The sequence below is a fragment of the Ambystoma mexicanum genome, chromosome 6p (genome assembly GCF_040938575.1).
Source record: "Ambystoma mexicanum isolate Mex_15411 chromosome 6p, UKY_AmexF1_1, whole genome shotgun sequence".
In the NCBI taxonomy this organism is placed as follows: domain Eukaryota; kingdom Metazoa; phylum Chordata; class Amphibia; order Caudata; family Ambystomatidae; genus Ambystoma; species Ambystoma mexicanum.
In genome coordinates, this window is record NC_090935.1 from 1,435,761,944 (window position 1) to 1,435,783,771 (window position 21,828).

Consider the following 21,828-nt stretch of genomic DNA (forward strand, 5'->3'; position numbering starts at 1 on the left):
GGCAGCAATGCTTTACACCTGCTAGAACGCATTACAAAAGTCTGAAAAATCTGAAGAATTTGGCAAGCATGCCCCCTTTTCAGACTCTGCTGGTAGTTGTAAACGCGAGACAATGTTTCTGCTTCGCACATCAGTATCCCTGTGTATGGAGCCACTGGTGGCCAGCAGCTGTCCTTTCAAGAGAAGAATCAGAAACACGCAGTCTCCGACATCCGGTCAGATGGCACGGGCGGGTGCCGAGCCTCTGTTATTGGGTAAAAGCTGCCGGGGAAGCGCGGAAGAATGCGCGCCTTCCAGCCTCCCTCACAAGACACGCGCGCTGACCTCTGTGGGCGAAGTGCGCAGCACTATTTATCCAGGTGCAATAATACCAATCTTTGTGGGCTGTTCTTCGACGATAAAACAAAGATTATTCCGAAGAATGTAACAAATGCGCTGCTGACAGAGCTTCGATTTCAGCACGTCAAGGGCCAGCTGACACAAAATGGCTTTCTTTGTGGGCTGTGCACTTTGTGAGAAGTACAACAGTTTAAAAAGATAATACACGGAAGCGTTCCAACGCGCGTGTTTTTTCGACGGCCTTACAACAAGGGTCAACAAGTGTATTAGATGGGCCATGAAGTCATGGAAACCGAGGGTGTGGTACAATGGAAGCGGATGGCACAGTAGCCAAACTCCTGTATCATCATCTCAGCCAACAGCGGAGCTGAACCCGTGACCGCAGTGCGCTGCGCAGATTGTCACCGTAAGGGTCATGTCCAATGAAGTACCTGTGACAAGTGTTATAGAGCCCTGCTGAGGATGAGCCTTCTAATGTTACCTTGGAGATAATGCTCTCGAGACGATTCCAGAAAACTCAGGTCGTGCTCTCGTCTGCCATGACACTCGTCGCGCTCTGAACTGAAACACTTGTGTACGAACGTGATATAAATAAAATATAATTTCATGCTTTAGGAAGAGAAGCTTTTATTAACATGCTTTCAATTATTTGCACCACAAGCGTGTTGTCTTGGTAACCCACCTATTTTCAATGAGTGGGCTTGGTTTTTAATAGTCCGCAGCCCTCACAGAGGCCCTCACTTTGCTGGGGCCTAATGTCCACTCCAAGCTTGTCTGAGAACCCAGGAGTTAATGTGGCGTTAAGCACCCGTTCCAAGTCTGGCACGGGTGGTAATAGCCCGGCGGCCCGCGTTAAAAGCCCAAGCAAATCGAGGGCTGTTATATCTCTAAACAAGAGTTTTGTGTGATTCCACTTTTGTTTACAAAAATGTCACCATATCGCCCAATTTCTTCGAACTTTGTATAACTAGCGTACAAATTATTGTTTCTTAGATCGAAGTGAAAATTTCACTTTGGGCAGCTGCACCTGAAACACTAAAGGTGGGTGCCTGGTGGATGCCTGGTGGGTGCCTGGTGGATGCCTGGTGGATGGGTCAGGTTGTACATGTAGCTCTGCTTATTGTCTTGCAAAGCAACACAGCGGTCTCTGCCTTTGCTACTACCCACAAATGATTGTGTGAACTCAATTTCTCTGACCATTTGGTGCAGTGACCCAGAGATGATGCGCTCAGAGGAAGCACCGCCGACTTGATAACTAATTTCGCCCAAACCCCTCTGGTGCCAGAACTGAGAGGTAAAAGTCATATTAAAAAATCCAAGTGGCTAGTTGGGAGGAGGCTGACCGTAAGTGGTCCCTCTTCAAAACCGCACAGGGAACCTATTTTGATGATGCAGCAGGACCAGGTGGCTACAGTCTGGTATTATAAAATGTGTCCTCGGGTTTAACAGTCAATCAGGAAAAATCACAGATTTTATTGTGTCTGGTGTTGTGAGTAGATGTTTTTGATCCCCCCCCCCTTACTGGCCATTTAGCAGAACCCGAATCCTTCCTCCCTCCTCCGGGCAGCAGAAAGGTGGAGTTTTCCGTGTTTATGGATGAATGATGGTGAGTGAGTTTAGAATGATAAACAGTCAGGCAATTAAGCTTGCATAGAAACACAATGGGAAATCATAATGCTATAAAGTGTCCTTTCCCAAAGATGGCCAGCAGCACAAGCCAAAAAAGGACATCTTTGTTGGTTACAGCACAGGATAGTTCAGCCACAAAGATACACAGGAGACAAGACTCAGGTGTAGCCTAGGCGTGGTCAATTCACGGGCACACACTCTCTCTCAGGCCGCCTCTCTCCAACTGTCATGCGTAGAACACTCAGCAGTCAGCACTCGCACCATATTCTACATCCAAATCCCCATGGCATCAGCATGCAGACAGAGAAGACAATACGTTCTTCTTACGATATATCTTTGGTCTCTGCTAAAAAATGCTATTTTTCTGAACTCACAATATTCTTTTCCCACCACCCCCATCGACTGTTTCAGCTTCTGCACACAATTCTCTCTCCCTGACCCCCTGATCCTTCTCTTCTGTTAACTCTCTCTTCAGCCGACGTTGCTAATTACTTCACCTCTAAAGTCATCACTCTTCGTTCCTCCTTACCTTCTGCTACTACCCTTCCATATTCCCCCTGCTGATTTTACCACCCCTGCTCTTTCTCTTGCTTTCTTCCTCTTTCTGACCTCGACACCTCTGCTCTTCATACTCATGCCCATCCCATCGCCACTCCTTCAGACCCACTTCCCTCATTCCTCAAATCTACCCTCCCTTTATTCCGTATATCACTTCTACCCACTCTTGTTTTCCTTCTTCATTCAAACATTGTCTTGTTCTGCCAATCCTGAAATAAATTCTCTTTATCCTTCTGTCCCTGCTTACTTTCATCCTATGTCCCTCTTGCCTTTTCTCTCTAAGCTCTCGTCTACTCCCTGGTTTCTTCCCATCGTCATCTTCATTCACTTCTTCTTCCTCTTCAATCTGGTTTCCTCCTTTTTATTCCACGGAGACTGTTCTCCTACATGCATGCAATTCTCTCAACATTCGTCATGCCAAACTCTCCTCTGTTCTCAAGCTTCTTGATTTTTCCACCACGTTCTATACTGTGAACCACTAGGTTCAGCTTTCCACACTCCCCTCCCTCGGTTTTTCTGGTTCAGTTCTTAAGTGGTTCCACTCATACCTATTTAATCACTCCTACTCTGTCAGCTGGGCTGAAAAACATCTTCTTCCCACCCTCAAGTTTATGGGGTCCCCTCCTTTTTTCACTCTTCCACCCTTTGCACTTGTTTCTTCCTTTAACCTCCCATTGCATCTCTATGCCGAGGACGCCCAAATCATCTTCTTCTTCTCCTCCTTTTCGGACCCCTTACACTCTACTGCCTCTAGCTGTCTTTCTGCAATTCAACATTGGATATCTTCCAGTTTCCTTCATCTTAATCCTGCCAAGACCGAGGTCCTCTCCTCTCCTGCTACTTCTGTCCCTCCCCCTTCCTCCTCCCTCTCCTTTCCTTCTCCTCATCAGCTTGTGATCTTGGTGTTATCTTCGAGCCCCCCACCCTTCCCTTCTCCTTACATATATCTAACACTGCCACCTCCTGTTGCTTTGATTTATTCAACATATGCCCGTCCCTATCTCTCCTTTCATGCCACTAAACTCCTTATCTTTTCTTTGGTCTTTTCTAGCATCAACTACAGCTGTGCCCTCCTCTTTGGTCTGCTCGCCTCCCACCCTGCCCCCCTCTGCTCAATTTTCAACTCTTCTGTTGGCCTCATCTTTTCTCTTCTCGCTGGCTCTTCTATAACCTCTCTGCTATGTCTCTTCTTCCCTTTCAGTCCTATCTTCTTTTTCACTTCCCGTCTATCATCTTTATGTGTATCCATGGTCTCACCCCTCTATCTTTGCTCATTGGTTTTGCCCAAACCCCCTTGTGTGCCTTCCCATTTCTGTTCCTTTGCCCTACTTGCCCCCGAGCACTGGAATTCTCTCTCGGTTTCATTATTTTTCCACTGATTACTTGTTATTTGGATTGTCTCATCATCATTGAATGCACCACCCTTTTTATACCCGTTAAGCGCTTTGGCGAAAGCACTCTATTAATTACCTGAAATACAAATACAAATCCTTCTGGATCCTCAATATGTAACAGAGAAGCAGGGTGATGGAACGGTAGAGGACATGGAAGCATTCCATATTGGCATTGGCTGTGGGCCACTCCTTAGCAGAGCAGAGCGAGCAAGTGGCCCTGTAGCTGCTCCCCCGCTGACTTTTACTACACCGATGTGGGCAGCACAGGCAACAACCTGTGTAACCTCAACTGACTGCTCCTCAGTGTCTGTCCCCAGACTTTCCAATCTACCAGATGTCGGGACTCGCTGCAGTAGCACCTGCATGCTCTCCGACACAGCTGCCTAGGGAGATGGCGCCAGCAGGTTCTCCCACACCGCCGCCTGCTCCCCATTTACGCCTTGATTGAACATCAGGAGCTACCATAATATGCATTCAAAGATTTCTAGTTGAATATTTTAATATAAACAAATACCATGCCATAATACTCAGATGTATGTCTGTTGCTCTAAAAAAAACTGCTCTAATTTTGTCTGCTCGTATTTTTTTTGCTCAAACATTTTTACCACAGGATGTTGGGGGTGAGCCCCTCCCAGCCACCTCCACTACTCTTTCTTCTAATATGTCTTCCCCACCCGCACTCCACCACCATCAATACTGTCAGACCCAGACCACCATCTACATTTTGGTGGTAAAATTCAAACAAAAAAACGAGCAAATAAAATTCGAGCAGTTTTTGGTCGAGCAATAGACACACTACACTACCTACTCCCCAATATATGTGAGCACGCTAGTGAGACCTGGCAATGAACATACCAGCCATCTCCGTCTATCTGCAGGAGGGAGGTTGCTCACTTCAGAGCACAGCTCCCATGATGGGTTCCATGATTTATACCGTGAAAAGGTAACAAGGGATTTAGTCCCCTTGATAAAAACAGGAGTCGGGCGGGAATGAACTAAAGTAGGGCAATTTACTTCACCATTACATTTGTGTGTAACAACCACTAATATAAGCACAATCCCTCAAATAGTCATAAAAACAATTAGATCCAATTTGTTATAATATAAATGAGTACATGTATACCTTTTACCACCTGTGTATAAATTTCACTTCGGTAGATGGTGCCATTTGCCTCTTTTCATGGTAAATATACACAGTAGACTTTAGTTTTGAGACTACCATAGCCAGTGTAGTATGATATAGTAACTAAACTAGACGGGCCAGAGTTTAGGTATAGTTTTGTGAATGCCTCTCTAGGTATATTCACCTTTTCATTACCTGCGTCTGACTTGCAGATCATGTCTCAATTTCCCAACTATTCCTGTGGTAAAGCCATATGACTAGCTCCACAGAGACGAGTAATCCTAGAGAAGTAAGCAGAATGTGGGGGATCGGGAGCAGGATGGACCAAATATCCCCCTTGCAGCATGGAATGTTTACAGGGGCCAGTCTGTTAGTGACCATTTGGGTAGTCTAGGAAAGGCAACTGGACTTATAACTGCGCCACAAATGACCGACAAAGATACAAACATTGGGGAAGTGTTAGCTGCTCCGAGCACCGTGACAAAAGACCTACTCAGGAAACCTTGTCTGGAATGGTGCCTTGCCGGGACAATCTGTAGAGTGGGCCTCGCCCGTGCAGACATTCACGACGTTCTGAATGAATAGCTGCTCAGAATTCATGGGGATCTATATAAGCAGGCCTGACCACAGTGGCTCAGGGAGAAATCTGGAGTTCCTGCAGAGCTGTGGCCGTGGAGCAGGCGGTGCAAGTATGTCAGCTGGAGCTGTCAAGTGATGTTGTGCCTGCTTCAAGCGTGGGCTCCCATTGAAGGAGCCTGGGCCAGGACAAGTGAGATTCTGCAAGACTCATGGGCAGGATGCACCTAGGATTGGGTGACACGCCGCACTGTACGGAAAGTAAAGGCTCATGGACAGCTGTCCAATTCTTGTTCAGTGCCCCGGGCAAAACCCTGAATGTGTGAACACGGCTAGGAACAGACTGGTTGATATGGCCCCTTGAATCACTACAGCTGCAATGCCTCAGAAAGTTAGAGCCATTTCATAAAATGGCGGAAGGGATATGCTGGGAGTATTGGGTCACATGGACCTCTGTACCAGGGACTAAATAATCTGGGTTAAATGATAGCTGGGTCTGGGCTAGTGGGACCTCCTTCATGGGTATACATGTCCTGATTAAAACCAACACCAGGAAACAAAATATCGTCTGCCAATGGAGAGATCTGGGTCAGTAAGTTTGAATGATGACATGCCACAGCATTGGGCAATTCTATCGCCACACAGTTTTGCAATCTCTTTGGGGTTTTAGGCTAAGTTCAGAGAACTACTGATGCAAAGAAAGAATTCCATATTCTAGAAACAGGGATTGATAAGGAAAAAGAAGCATTACGGGTTGCTCACCACTATGTCACCCCGGTGCACTGCAATTTCAAACCACTCCAAGTGCTTGTGAGCTACGCACACCAGATCACCTGACTGTCCGAAAGCTTCTTCATGCCCACTGCCGCTTGGTGAACTGCAACGCTCATTGGACTAAGTAAACCAGTTCACCATCTTGCCACTGAATCGAAATCTCAGAAAGTTCCCAGACTTGAGGAGCGATGCTTTTGGGCCAAAATAACAAGCTTCAAAGATGTGTGTAGTTGTTCCGTCCCCGTGGCCTGGATTTACGGGCTCTGGTGAAATTTAAGACATCACTCTCCACCTTTAAAAAACATTTCTACTAGAACTTGAAATGTCTGCAATGACAACTGACTGCACACCCCTGTCTTCGTACCCAGGGTGCCCCTTTCAACCAAAGGTCTGCATATTTTGTGTATTTCATTACAGGGGTTATTCGTGTTTTTTAGGAGTTTGTACTTTTAGTTTGATTAAAGTGTTATACTTTTTATAGAATCTTGATTGGGCATTTCTATTATTGTTCTATGTCAGCACTGTTGCTGTTTCTGGATGCTTCCTTGCTGGCGCACAACCCGTCTGGAGAGTATACCCTGCCCTTGGCTCAAGCTACCTTTAAAAAGGTAAATGAGGTGTAGCATTCTTGCTGGGCCTGCTTCACCTTTATGATTGCGATCACTGCGGCTTGATTAGTAGTGTGGGGCCGAGTACCCGTTTTAGAAACCCATGCTCAACCTTTTACTCCTGCAAAGCTGTAGTCATTTAGTCACACTGGTTGCACACGAAAGCACTTTTACCTTCTGTTAACATCAATAAACAATATTTTGTCTACATAATTGACTGATTAGATATCAAACAAAAACATGTAATTTTCATGCTTGAGAAATATGTTTCCTTTTGCATTCAAAATGGGTCTCTAGATCTTTTATGGCAAAAGAGGATCTATGTGATTTTCCCACTACCGAAATCACCGCATGGAAAAGGTCTGCATGGGAAATGTAGGCATAACAGAATTTTTGTACATTTCCCATGCGGACATCCATTAAAAAAACACCACATCCATACAAACACACGCCCCCACCCACACCCCCAACACACCCCCAACCCCCTACTTACCTTTCTTTCCGATGCGCTGTGTCCCTGCAATGCTGGTTCCCTTTCACTTCCATGATTGGGAACCGGTGCCGCAGGGTCCTTTTCTTTTCTTTTTTTAAACCTTTGGTCGGTGAGCTGCAGGGGGGGGTCATACTGTACAGTATGGTGAGCGGGGTGTTGCAGGGGACACCCCTGCACTTCCCACATCCTTTTTCCATTTTTTTTTTTTGTCAGGCAGCTGCGAGGCTGTCTCCCGCAACCCCCGCTCACTATTCTGTATAGTGAGCGGGGGTTGCCGGGGGACACCCCCGCAATCTTTGTTTTTTTACTTACCTAAAATGCATACCACCAAAGGTTCAACTTTTGGTGTTCGAACCTTTGGTGGTATGCATTTTCAGACTTTTTGTATAGGTCGGAACTTTCGGTGTCGTGATTTTGGCCGAAACCGCAAAAGACGCCATCTGGGACCAAACAAGAAAAAGCAGCACTCGAGACACACTGCATTAGTTACGCTTCTTCAACCTCCTTTCTAGATATAAAACATCATCTATCATCGGTGTCCACTCTTGATTAAAGAGACTTTGCTGGAGTCCTCTCTGATCCACAATAGATTATAATTATAATTGGTTGGTTATTGTCAGGAATCACGGGTGGAAATTATGGAGCCGATGGAGGTATTAGCAGCGTTTGGCTACGCTCTAGTCCTCATCCAATATGGCTGCCTCCTCTATAAATGCTGACTCCGCCCCCAATTTCTCTGCGTTGTATCTGTGTGCTTACACTAACGCTCCGTTACTCTTTGTTTGTTCGTTCCTGCTTCTGGCTTTTAGCCGCCTTCTTAACCGTCTGGGTTATTGCCTTCTACGTCCGTTTTGGACTGCCGCTTCCTCTCTTGTCATTCCTCGTTAGGGCTGCCTCCCGGCTTTCGCTGTACTTTCGTTACTTTTACTTCCGACTTAGGGTTTTCACGGTTCGCTCTTACCTTCTGCGTCTTACCTGTGTCGGCGTCTGGCCATCTCTGCTTCCGGCTTACAATCTTCTATCCGTAAGCAGCGCCATCCGGCTCTTTCTGCTCGGCAATCTGTCATTTAATTTCTTCTTCCAGCAACCTTCTTCGGTGCGCGGCTTCAATCTACTCGCCTCATCTGCTGTTCGCATTCCGGTCTGCCCTTCGGTTTCGCCGGCAGTCGGAACGCGGCGCCTTGGTTCTTTCACTCTAAGGCTATTATCTCTGCAACACAGTATCTAGCCTTTCTCTATTTCACCAGGGTGCAACTAGCTAATTTCTTTCTTCGGTTATAGATCTAGTATTCCTATTTTTTCCTTGCAGAATCTCTTCCTTTTCTTTCTTTCTTAGAGTCTTTTCTGTAATATCCTGTTCGTGTCCACTGAGAGACTGTCTGTATATACAGATCCCTATGTTTATCAGGGTGTTTCCTTCGGATTTCCAATACCAACACCCTTCTACAACATCAACCACTTTCAGTGCCAACTTCGAGCCGATGAACTATTGAGAAGTGTTTCCTACTACCTGCCTGGGTTCCCAAGACTGTCCACCTCGTCTCCTCAATCAAGATCTCCAGGGTTTTTTCTGCCTTTGGCTTTTTCCCTGATTGTGAGGCTGGCCCCCCTGGAGGCATCCAAGACAGGTTCCATCAGCTGTCACGTTGGCCTCCGGAGGGGATAGACCTTATCTACACGAGAAGAAGGTCTGGATCTCCAAGGACAAGACATCCAGTAAGAAAAAGAAGCTACCAAGGGCCCTCCTCAGAAGAATCAGGTGAGGAGCAAGGGGAGGTGGAACCGGAGTCTGACAGTATACAACGCCAATCATTAACCATGGCGTCCTTGGAGCAGTACCAAGAGCTGGTGGCTGCAATGCAGAATCTTACGGCTGAAGTCCAATCTCTGCGAACAGAGAACATTGCACTCCGACAGGTTGTACTGCACAGAGATGATCATGGGAATCTACCTACTATGCCACTTTCCTTTGGTAAATACGATGGCCATCCAGGTGGGCTTAAAGATTTTTTGGATGCCTGCAAGGTTTACTTCACCTTCAGACCGCACGCTTATGGAACAGATAGGTCCCGAGTAGGTTTCATCATAGCCAACCTAATTGGAAATGCCTTGTCATGGGCCACACCGTTAGTCTCCAACGAAGATCCATACCTGAATAACTATGACCAATTCACTGAAGCGTTCAAAGACAGGTTTGACAGACCTGAAGTATTGTACTCTTCCTTGGAAGCTATCCTAGATATTCGCCAGGGAAATACAGATGTCCAGATGTACATCTCCCGATTCCTGAGACTTGCCGGCAAGGCGGATTGGCCGGACTCGGCACAACAGACGATATTCCGAAAAGGACTTCAAGACAAACTTAAAGATGAACTTGCTCGAGTGGCTCGTCCTACCTCTTTTTCGAGACTTGATGACACTAGTCCTCCAGATTGAATTCCGGTTACAAGAACGTCGTCAGGAAAGAAGACGATTTCGCGGAAACCAACAGGTCACTGGTTTACCCACCCAGACTCTGGCTCCGAGAACACCCCCCTTACCAGATGAACCCATGCAGATTCGAGCTGCTCGTGGCCCTCTTACTCCAGAAGAGAGAAGACGTCACAAGGAAGCAGGTTTATGTATGTATTGTGGATCTTCAAAGCATCTTTTACAGAACTGTCCTGAGGTTCCTCCCTGGCAGAAGGAAAACTACAGCCCTCGAACTGCAGCAAGGGAAGTGTCACGGGATCTACCAAACACCCTTGCTACCACGCTGGATCAACAGAAGATACAGAAGCTAATAGTTTAATAATGTTCAAGGTCTCCCTATGGTTATTTGATTCCAATCCCATCGAAGTATTGGCTATGTTGGACTGCGGAGCAGCTTGGAACTTCATGGACCTCAACTGGGCCAAGCAAAACCTTGTTCCTACAAGACCCAAGTCAAGGCCCATTCCATTAGAAGGAGTGGATGGAACACCCTTGTCCTCAGGACCCATTGTAAGAGAGACAATTCCTCTGCGAATGGTACTGGGCCACCACCAAGAGACTCTGGTCTTCGACCAGATCAGAGCAGCTAATTTTTCTTTGGTATTGGGTATTCCGTGGTTAAGGAAGCATAACCCACATATAGATTGGACTGCTAACAGGGTCAGCTTTAACTCCCAGTTCTGTAAGGCAAATTGCATGGATACTTTTGCCGTTAGAGAAACATCTAAGGAAGAGATGAGAGTCATCAGTCCTTTAATTGTGTCTTCTATTCCTACCCAGTATCAGGAGTATTCTGAGGTGTTTCTGAATACTATACCTAGACAGCTACCTCCACACAGAGCCGAAGACTGCGGCATCGACCTGTTGCCAGACTACCGTACCTTTTGGTCGCACGTACCCTTTGTCTCTTCCCGAAAGAAGTGCACTCAGAGACTATCTTGATGCCAATCTCCAGAACGGTCTAATACAAGAATCCAAATCATCCTGTGGAGCCTCATTATTTTTTATACCCAAGAAGGATTCCACTGAGTTACGCCCATGCATAGACTACAGAGGGCTCAACAAGGTTACCATCCGAGACTGATACCCTATGCCCCTGATCAGGGACATCTTGGAGGCAGTGCAAAGTGTTAGGTATTTCACTAAACTCGACCTCAGAGGCGCTTATCACCTCCTGGAATAAGACAAGGAGACGAGTGGAAGACAGCATTCCGGACCCCCTTTGGGTTGTTTGAATACAAGGTAATGCCGTTTGGCCTTGTGAACGCTCCGGCAGTATTCCAGAGATACATGGACAAGGTGTTTGCAGACAAGTTATTCTTGTCGGTCGTAGTCTATCTAGACGTCATCTTGATATTTTCCAAAGAACTAACAGACCATCGGCAGCAGGTTAAGGAAGTGTTACAACGACTAAAGTTCCATCAATTGTTAGTCAAACCTGAGAAATGCCAATTTGAGGTCTCTTCAGTGTCATATCTAGGATTCATCCTATCCCAAGAGGGTATCATGATGGATCCCAACAATGTCAAGGCAATAATGGAATGGAGGGAACCAGCCAACATGAAGGAGCTACAGAGCTTCCTCAGATTAGCCAACTTTTACAGAAGGTTTATTCCCAACTTTTCTAAGATGGTACTCCCGCTGACTTCGCTACTAAAGAAGGGAGTCAAGTTCGCCTTCGACAAGGAAGCCCAAGAGGCTTTTCTTTTTCTCAAGAAAAGGTTCTCCACCGCGCCCATATTAGCACAACCGGATCAAACAAGAAAGTTCATTTTAGAAACAGATGCCTCAGTAGGTGCGGTAGGAGCGATTTTACTACAACGTTCTGAGGATGAATATGGACATCCAGTTGCGTATTTCTCCAAAACATTGACTTGTAGTGAAAAGAAATACTCTGTATTAGAAAGAGAACTGTTGGCCATTGAGTTGGCTTGCCAAGAATGGCGTCATCTCTTACAAGGCACCACTCACAGCTTTATCATTTGCACTGATCATTGCAACCTTAAGGTCCTACAGCAGATGGAATGTTCCAACGCACGACATGCCCGATGGGCTTACTTCTTTCTGCAATATGACATTGTAATTACTTACATTCCGGGAACAGAAAATAAGAAGGCTGATGCTTTGTCAAGGAGTTGTGGGGAAGGATCAGAGTTCTGTCAAGGACAAGACTTGATGTTTCCAGGACTTAAGATTGTGGCATTCACTACCTCCTTCCTCGAAGAGCTGATACCACATTATCGCTCTTGCACTGAGTTTCCTTCATCCATCGTCCAAGGAGACGACGGGTTGTACTATCACGAGAAGGCTTTGTACATACCTACTAAGACACTCCAAAGCAAGGTTCTTTCTTGGTGCCATGACACACCCTTGACTAGTCACCCAGGTATTAGAAAGACTTGTGAGCTTCTAAGGAGGGGCTTCTGGTGGCCAACTCTCAGAGATGATGTATACCGGTATGTGTCTACTTGTGCGGTTTGTGCCTCCAACAAATGCCAGACAGGCAAACCGTTCAGAAAGTTGCAACAACCTTCCCTACCTGAACGCCCCTGGGAACATTCTTACAGCAAGCTAGCTCATTTCACAGCCTTCAAACAAGTTCCATCAGCTTCCAATACGGCAGTTGCCTTTCTGAGAGACATTGTCTGCTTGCATGGTTTGCCCCAAACAATCGTGTCTGATCGTGGATCCCAATTCACCTCCAAACTTTGGGCCACCCTCTGCCGCATCCTGAGCATCCAAAGGGCCCTTTCCTCAGGATACCATCCCCAGGGCAATGGCCAGACGGAAAGACTCAATGCTAGCCTGGAACAATATTTAAGGTGTTTTTGTAGTCATCAGCAGAATGAGTGGTATCATTTCCTTCCGCAGGCTGAATTTGCCTATAATAATACTCTACACACCTCGATTCAGATGAGTCCTTTTCTGTGTACTTACGGGTTTCATCCGCAACATCTACCCCATATTACTCTACCTACTACCAAGATTCCTGCATTGGATGGAACGTTTAAAGACCTGCATGAAGTCGAGGATCTAGCTAAGAAGGCGCTATTGGCGAGTCGTCATTCACAAAAGAAATGGGCAGATAAAGGCAGGCGTTCCAACCCAGGTTGGAAGCTAGGACAATTAGTCTGGTTGTCCACCAGATGCCTTCCAAAATGGGTCCATACCGGGAAGGTTTCCCCACATTTCATCGGGCCTTTTTCTATTGTCCAACAGATCAACCCAGTGGCGTACAAGATAAAACTCCCTAGCTCTCTAAGAAGAGTACATCCTGTCTTTCATGTCTCTTTACTCAAAGAGCATGAGGAAGACCCCTTCCAACGACCATTTCATCAAAGGCTTACTCAAGTGGAAGAGATACCGGATGAATACGAGGTGGCTCGGCTAATCGATTCCAGGTACCACAAGGGCAGACTACAATACCTGGTTCATTGGAATGGCTAGCCAATTGAAGAGATCTTGGGAACCAAAAGGCCACATACATGCCCCTGTCTGATAAGAAGATTTCATCAATTACACCCGGGCAAACCCGGGGGAATTCCGAGAAAAAGGGGGTATACTGTCAGGAATCACGGGTGGAAATTATGGAACCGGTGGAGGTACAAGCAGCGTTTGGCTACGCTCTAGTCCTCCTTCAATATGGCTGCCTCCTCTATAAATGCTGACTCCGCCCCCAATTTCTCTGCGTTGTATCTGTGTGCTTACACTAACGCTCCGTTACTCTTTGTTTGTTCGTTCCTGCTTCTGGCTTTTAGCCACCTTTTTAACCGTCTGGGTTATTGCCTTCTACGTCCGTTTTGGACTGCCGCTTCCTCTCTTGTCATTCCTCGTTAGGGCTGCCTCCCGGCTTTCTCTGTACTTTCGTTACTTTTACTTCCGCCTTTGGGTTTTCACGGTTCGCCCTTACCTTCTGCGTCTTACCTGTGTCGGCGTCTGGCCATCTCTGCTTCTGGCTTATAATCTTCTGTCCGTAAGCAGCGCCATCCTGCTCTTTCTGCTCGGCAATCTGTCATTTCATTCCTTCCGCCAGAAGCCTTCTTCGGTGCGCCGCTTCAAACTACTCGCCTCATCTGCTGTCCGCGTTCCGGGCTGCCTTTCGGCTTCGCCGGCAGTCGGAACGCGGCACCTTGGTTCTTTCACTCTAAGGCTATTATCTCTGCAACACAGTATCTGGCCTTTCTCTATTTCACCAGGGTGCAACTAGCTAATTTCTTTCTTCGGTTATAGATCTAGTATTCCTATTTTTTCCTTGCAGCATCTTTTCCTTTTCTTTCTTTGTTAGAGTCTTTTCTCTAATATCCTGTTCGTGTCCACTGAGAGACTGTCTGTATATACAGATCCCTATGTTTATCAGGGTGTTTCCTTCGGATTTCCAATACTAACACCCTTCTACAACATCAACCACTTTCAGTGCCAACTTCGAGCCGATGAACTATTGAGAAGTGTTTCCTACTACCTGCCTGGGTTCCCAAGACTGTCCACCTCGTCTCCTCAATCAAGATCTCCAGGGTTTTTTCTGCCGTTGGCTTTTTCCCTGGTTGTGAGGCTGGCCCCCCTGGAGGCATCCAAGACAGGTTCCATCAACTGTCATGGTGGCCTCCGGAGGGGATAGACCTTATCTACAAGAAAAGAAGGTCTGGATCTCCAAGGACAAGACATCCAGTAAGAAAAAGAAGCTACCAAGGACCAAGTTTCCCTTCCAAGGGCCCTCCTCAGAAGAATCAGGTGAGGAGCAAGGGGAGGTGGAACCGGAGTCTGACAGTTATACTGCGCTTAGTACTGAAATGTTTCAAAGCGCGGACCAGGGATCGAACCAGGGTCGGACTGGGACAAGAAATAGGCCCGGTCACCCCAAAAAAAGTGGCCCTCGCCTCACGGCGCTTGACCTCTGATGACATCACTGGGATGTCATTTAACCCCACCCCAAAGTGACATCCCGGGAAGCGATGAAACACAATCTTTCACCCCTTTGCAAAATAGGAAGTGGCATCACATGGCATTGTTCCTAAGTAAACTAAATTACTGTGAATCCAAGCAGACGTCCAAGGCCAAATGATAATATGTTATTGTATAGCACTTACGCTTAAGCTCTTTTTTATAGAACAAATATGCATACAATGTCGACCTAAGAAGGACGAAAGTTTTTAAAAAAATAAAAAAAAAATTGGAAAAAAAAGATCTTTTTTTTTTCTTTCAAACCAGCCCAGGCTTGTCCAGAAACCAGCCCCCACTCCCCAGGGACGATTTCGGCCCGGCCACGGGCCGAAAGGCTGAGGGGCCAATCCGACCCTGGATCGAACCAGTGTTGGTCTGCGTCATCTTGCTTCCAAGGCAAGCATGTTGCCCCTGAGCTATCCTCCTAACCCACTCGTCCCCCAATGCATATCCCTTCTCACACATGCTACTCTCAGAAGCCCGTGGCCAGGTTCCTCTACCAGACCTGTCCTGGAAGTACCTACACTTACACACCAACAAGGTGCAGCCACAGTATTCTGCATACACAATTGTATAAAAAGCAAGTCTTACTAAAAATACAAACGCACATCCAATCAATCTGCTTAATCATCAAGGTAAAACAACGTGAGCATTCAAACCTTCAAAGGGCTGACTTTGTACAGGAGCGCAAGGCAATAAACTGAAGACTGGGAAAATTAACAACCATACAGTGGTGGAACGTTTTGCTCATGATTCCAATTAAAAGAGACACTTTTTCAATACCATACATTGAAAAGTAATGATGATATGCTGTTGAACGTGGCCCTCTTGAATAATATCAACAAAAGCCGGTCCGATAGCACAGCGAGTAGAGTGCTCGCTTTGACATCCGTGCAGAGCCTGCTGACGCAGGTTCGAATCCTGGCAGGGCCAAACTCAGCTTTTCATCCTTCCGAGGACGATAAATGAGCACCACACACCGTGGGTAATAATAAGCAGCGCTCAGATGCCTGAGGGTTCGTAGCGCTATATAAATGCTAAATTATTATTACATTTCTTAAATCTTATGAACAGCTTTCTAACAAACAGTGCTTACCCGATACCAGGAAACCAAGAGCCACGTTCTAGAAAAGAGCGCACAGTCATAGAGTCATAATTAAGAGACTGGGTGGATTTTGAGCGGACTTCTGAAAAAAGAGAGACCTATTTACTACCAAGGGTGAAAGGAAGATATTCAAAGTTGAAGGACCTAGACAGTGGAAGGGTTTAACTAACGAATGTTAAGCAAGATGCGGCAGGATGATACACAATTGTATACACAGCATTCAAACTCTTTACTGTTGCTCTTAGCCATCCACAGGAAAGATAAAGCATATCCTTAAATATCCCATACTTTATTAGATGTGAACAGAACACGAGGTACTGGTGCACTGTGCAAACAATAGTATAACCAAGACTACCCGCACAGAAAAGATACAGCCTAGCCCAGAGCAATGCAGGGTTCACCCACACAGCAAGGCTAGAGAATGGACCACCACAGTGCCAACTTCTCTCATACAGAATAAGTAGGGCCTGGGCCACAGCGCTACGGGATTGGCAGATTACTCTGCGGCCATACTGATCGAAGGAGAATTGGTCGCAATTATTTGGTGAATTTGCCACATATGTGGGGCCTGGGTTTAGGGTAATCATTATTGTAGGAGGTTAAGAAGGGGGCTGCGGCGGTCTCCCCCCCTGCATATATATGGAGCAAAATCGATCTGTCAACAAAAAAAAATAAAGAATTCGACCAATTCTCCTTTGACCAATTGGATTCGAAGGAATCACCCTGAAGCCAGCATGACAAGCTTCCTTCACACAGAACAGATGCAGCAGGGGCCACGGGGAGGCAAGCTTCTCTCACACAGAACAGGTACACAAGGATCACTGCAGGGTAATCTTCACTCAAACAGAACCGAAGCTGCAAGGGACAGAGTAGGGCAAGCTTCACTCACACATGACAGGTACTCTGAGGGCAATTGCTGGGAAAGCTTCACTCACACAATGGGTACAGCAAGGACCACAGCAGTGCGGGCTTCAGTTGCACAGGGTCCTGCTTCAATTGCACATACCTCACCTTGCATAGTCAAGTTTGTGAGAGCAGAGCCATCTCCCTAAATCACACAAACTGGAGACCCTGAAGGGCCCACATGTCACAAGAAGGAAGAAATTGCACAGACAAACATGACTTATGGTACGGACGAGTCAAGGGCAAAGATGAGAACCATGAAGCTCTGGAAAGCAGAGCATGCACAGATAAAAGCGGGAAATGGGACGTAGAAGGCAATGGTAAAGGGGGCGACTGGGTCGCGCCAGTGTGTCAAGAGAAGGCAGGAAATATCCAGGCCTTACGGGCCAGCAACAGGCAGGCAAAGAAAAGCTGGAGACTACAGAGCGCCTGTGTTATAAGAAGGCAGAAAATGAACAAGGAGCCCACATGACCAAAACACCTTTCTTTTATAGCTTTCTTAGAACAAATTCCAAACTACACACACATAATTTTTTTACACTCGTCCCACAAATCATACCAATTCGGCCACACCATTTGATGATAATCAGCATGACGCTCATGGCCAGATCAATCTATCCAAATCCCATTGACATTTGTCCCTCTTCATTAAGGTAACAACTCATAAGTCGTTCTTACAAGAGAAAGCAAAACTAGGCATCATTCAACTCACATGTAGGTGCCCATAAAACACATTTGACTTTAGTAGCTCTGCCCATCCCATTCCGTGCCTTGTGCTGTCAACAGCATTCACCTTGTCACAGAGCCTACTCTTGGACTGGGCAACTTCTGGAGTTGGCTTAGCAGTCGCAGAATTATTATTCAGGAATGTACTTGTCGTACCCTAAACAGACACCCCAGGTATTTTAAGTCTACACATCTTCCATAATTGCCTGAGAATGCTCTCGAACCCCTCATGCAGCAAATACTAGTTGATTTCTTAGTTGATTTCTTTCTTATGCCAGGCCAAAGCTTCCATGGAAACACAAAATGTATATTTACTTATCACATAGATCTGTGCCTCCTCTCTCTAGATCTAAAAGGAAGTCCGTATAGTTTGGACTAACGCTCATCTTACTAACACAAAGTAGTTTCCCCTTGCCAAACTCTCCATCTGTTTAAAACCTCTTTTCCTGCTTCCCCTCCCTCTACCTTCACCTTTTTTCATGCTCTCACCTCCAGCAGACTAAGTTCTGGTTTCACCAGACGGGTCAGAATGCGCTACTCTGCGCACAGAGTTTGGTGCTTTGAAGCTACTACAGTGGTATTCGGGACAGTGCAAAATCATGGTAACGCAAAATAACATCACAACAAACATTTTAAACAATTAAAATGCAATTTTACCAAAATTGAAGCAAGCATATGAAACAATTCAAATACAAGTACATCAAAAATGAGGGAAAATAAACAGGAAACAAAAAAGGTAATAGCCTTTACCATTAATTTAACCCCCAAAAATTCACGGTAATACAGCAAAACCGCATTTTCAACTTCTTGCGGAAGGTCAGGAATTAGATTGACTGGGATGACGTTCCATTAAGGTGGATGAAGAGGCCCTATTCCTAGATAGAGATTGGTTCGATTTTGGGACCTCTAGACGAAGTAAGAGGTAATTTGCTTATGCGCTAAGTTAGTAGGGGAGCCATGGTGAGCTGCCTTAAGTGTTAAGTACCACAGCTTAAATCAATGTGTTCTTTTAAAGACAAAGAGTGGAGGTACTGTATCCATGTGCCCAAACCTCCCGGTCCCCAAAAGGAAGAGGGCCGCAGTCAACGGAGACGTGGAAGCAAGCAGACCCACCAATACCAGTTCCCAGAATCCTTGCTGGAATACACAAGTTGAAGTCAGAATCTAGGGCTTTTCTTGCAAGAAGTGACAACAGATGGAAGTTACAAGATTTAACAATCTCCTAGCAAAGGAGGATAAGATTCGACCCTTTCTACCTCCTCCATCCACATCTGGTTCGACATGTGTTAGACCCAGCATAGAAAAGGATCTCGGTCTTAGTAGAGTTCCCTTTTAGAAAAATGCCCAGTCTTCCAATCCAATCTTTGAAATCCCTTGGATAGGTCAGCTGTACACCGATATCCTCCACCAAAGATTTGTGCCTGTGCAAGTGACGCCTTTTCCCTTTAGGAATCAGTGGCATTTCAGGCAAGCAGAAAATCCATTTCCTTCTTGATGCAAGTACATTCATGTGGCAACCTTTATTATGTGCGACATCCCACAAAAGTGTACACTGAAACAGAAGGAGAACAGGTTGGACACTTGCATCATCAAACCAGAAGTAAAAACATGGGTATAAAAATGGAAATGGCTGTGACCCGAATGAGACCCACCTGCTACAGAAGTCATTAGACACATTTTATCTAAATGATGCTGAAAGGATGGCATTTGCGTACATAGATTGGGCCTCATTCGAATTTGCAGGTCTGGAAATAAGGGTGCCGGTAGCAATTTACTGGCACCCTTTCTGGACCGGCAAACTACAACTTTGCCTGCCAGGGCCGTCCTGCTGGGAGCAACGGCTCCGGAAAGGAGAGTTGTCACAGAAGCATTGGTGCCATTATGGGGACTAACATTTTCCAGCGGCTGACTTCCCGATCCACCGGGACTTGTAATGTCTGGGGGCACCGGGAAGTCAGGCGCCGGAAACGGTGTTACGGGGTTGGCGGCAACTCGTCAGTGGCACCAGCAGGTTCCCGCCAACCTCGTAATGAGGCCCACTGTCTTCACTCGACAGGAGCGCAGAAAGAAAGCGGTCTACTATGAGAACATGTATTGATACTTTAACAATGGGACAAATGCGAATACGAATGCACCTTCCATCAAAATCTGTTTTTTAATTTGGATTGTTGTGTGAAATTTCCCCATTGAAAGGTCTCCAGTTTAGGAGTTGGGTTTCTGTGCGGCAAAGCACATCGCTGGTTCTTGATCCGAATGAGAAGGGTCTCTAAGTGTCCCAATGATATTAGCTTCACAGTGGGATATGCTCGCTGATCATGTATGCCTGCCACATCTTTGGGGTGCTCCAGTGCAAAGTTGAGTAAAGGAGGATCTTCCAATGGGGTCTTCATTCGATGCCCGATATCGCGTGCATTGCCATGTTCACTGCGATAGCACTTGTTCAAAAATAGCTATTCTTTTCTTTGTTTGCATTTGGGGCACTTGCACTTTTCAACACTCGCGCATTTCTCTTGCGCCTTCTGATCTTGCTTCTCTTTGCACCCTTTTTCTTGTCCCCCTAGGCCTATAGACAGACATGCACACAAGTACACTCTGTTTTGGAGAATCTTGAGTAGTGCCCCCCCCACCCCCTGAAGAACATACAGGAAGTGGGATATGTTCTAGATCTGGAATGTTAGAGCTATTACATCATGAGTTCTGTGCTTTCATCTTTCACAAAAAATAAAATGAGGCCTAACCTACAGATCTGCGTCAGCAACAGTGCCGGCCCAAGCCCCCCGCTGTTCGCCCGGCGCAGCGCGATTGTTGAACAGGCGCTGGTGCTGCACCTCTGTCACTCAATAATAGAAACTCATTGATTGACACTGTGTCAGTCAATGACTTTCTATTAGTGAGTGACAGTGTTATGTGAAGGGCGCCGCTGGCTCACACAATGTAAAGTGTCATGATGGCACTTTACTTTGTGTGAGAAGGCGTCGCCCTTTAGAGGCGCAGCGCCTTGTGTGCGATGGCGTCGCCCTTTAGAGGCGCAGCGCCCGGGTGCAACCACACAACTTGATCGCGACAAGAGCCGGCTCTGGTCAGCAACCAAATGAAAGGTATATTATGAATATGCTTGGGTCACACGTGGGCTGGCTCGTAAGGCACAAGGTCAATGCCCAATGGGCCGGCCCAATAATCTGTTGAGTTAGAGCACTGTGCAACTCGTAGTTTTGATCAATGTTATGACGCAATGCCCTTTAAAATTCACTGTTTGCCAGGCATTTTACCAAAAACGTGGCCCTGGTAAAATCTGCAGTTTGGCATGAAAAGTGACGGATGGTGATTTGTGAGTGTGGACCACTTTTGTATTGGTGCATGGTGCTCGGTTTTGTCCCAGTCCGACCCTGACTTGGAATATTGTAGGTATGTACAGGTTTGCACCATTGCAAGTCTTTGTAAATGAGTTATAAATAAGCCTGGTTTGACCCATGACCCCCAAATATTCAAACATCATCCTGGTACAAATGTTGTGACACGCAGATACCCCCATGTCAATTGAGAAGCCGAGCGTTCAATGGATTCCTTCGCTTCCAACAAGCCTTCCATGATGCCATATATATATATCGCCCTTTCCAGATTTCCCAGTGCGCTTTGTCCCATCCCTTCGAGGAAACGATACTGGTGGTGGTGGCGCTGCGCCCGCACCAGAAATAGAAAATGGGCCTCAATACAACTATGCTGCTCTGGAAATAACTGTGCCAATAAGCTTACCGCCACTGTTGTTTCCGAACCAGCATATTATAACTCTGCGGGCGAGTGACATCTGGAACAGCACCCGCCCGCAGAGTTGTCACGGAAGCACCGGCCCGGCACCATTATTACTGGTGCCGTTGCTTCCATGGTCCCCAGTCCCATAGAGTCCTAGAGTACCCAGGTGCTGAATCAGACAAACATAAGCTTTTTCAGCTTCTCCTTAAAAGAATCGATAGATTTCTACATCTAAAATCGGAGGCAAATTGTTCCAGGCCTTAGTAGCTGCGGTGTAAAAGACTGCCTTTTCAACCTTCACGGTCCTACACCTGGAAAGGGGTGGTGGGCATCAGCTGTTCCTGTTTGCTGGATCTGAGAGATCTCCTGTGAACTTTTTCGGTAAGAAGGTCTTGCAGATAAATGGGGCATAAGGCCCTGTGTGCATGTACATGTGATGA

The 21,828-nt window shown here is 46.3% G+C and overlaps 1 protein-coding gene across 2 annotated transcripts in view; it reads right to left on the bottom strand.

The window, feature by feature from the left end:
• The window catches only part of CFAP299 (cilia and flagella associated protein 299), a 2,370,083-nt gene that overhangs the window by 1,082,245 nt on the left and 1,266,010 nt on the right, over positions 1 to 21,828 (bottom strand). The window lies entirely within an intron of this gene.